The sequence below is a fragment of the Saccostrea echinata genome, unplaced genomic scaffold (genome assembly GCF_033153115.1).
Source record: "Saccostrea echinata isolate AGI-Se365-2 ecotype Australia unplaced genomic scaffold, CSIRO_AGI_Sech_v1 ptg000040l, whole genome shotgun sequence".
Taxonomy (NCBI): domain Eukaryota; kingdom Metazoa; phylum Mollusca; class Bivalvia; order Ostreida; family Ostreidae; genus Saccostrea; species Saccostrea echinata.
The window spans coordinates 985,001-985,712 of NW_026889789.1; positions in this window are offsets into that span (position 1 = coordinate 985,001).

A 712-nucleotide genomic window follows, 5' to 3' on the forward strand; every position below is an offset into this window, starting at 1 on the left:
TTAACGATCAATAATTCGTAATACATTACTGAAGCAAAGATGCTTATCTTAACGATTTACAACAATATATTATATAATTGAGATCATAGGTTACGTAATAAGGGGTCACAAGGGGCCAGAATGCTAAATCTTTGACGCTTTATATCTCGAAAAGGGGGAATATTTTGAAAAGCAATACTGAACAAAAGATAGTCAGAATAATGTTCTAAACAATATGCACCCTTTCAATTTTTGTCAAACGGCCCCACTTAGGACTTGGAGGGGTGACCCCTAAATATTTCCATTCAGCATATCTCCACAACAAAAAGAAATCTCTGAATAGTTGTTGAACAAAAAGTCTTCAAAATAACAAGACCTTTCAATTGATATCAAGAAAAAGGGGCTGACCCCTCAAATTAGGGGCTCAGAGGGGCCAAAGGTTTTTCATCTATAACTCTTTAACGATCAATAATTTGTAATACATTACAGAAGCAAAGATGCTTATCTTAACGATTTACAACAATGTATGATAAGATTCTGATCATATGTTACGTAATAAGGGGTCACAAGGAGGCAAGAATGCTGAATCTATGACGCTTTATATCTCGAAAAGGGGAAATATTTTGATAACAATACTGAACAAAAGATGGTCAGAATAATGTTCTAAACAATATGCACCCTTTCAATTTTTGTCAAACGGCCCCATTAAGGACTTGGAGGGGTGGCCCCTAAA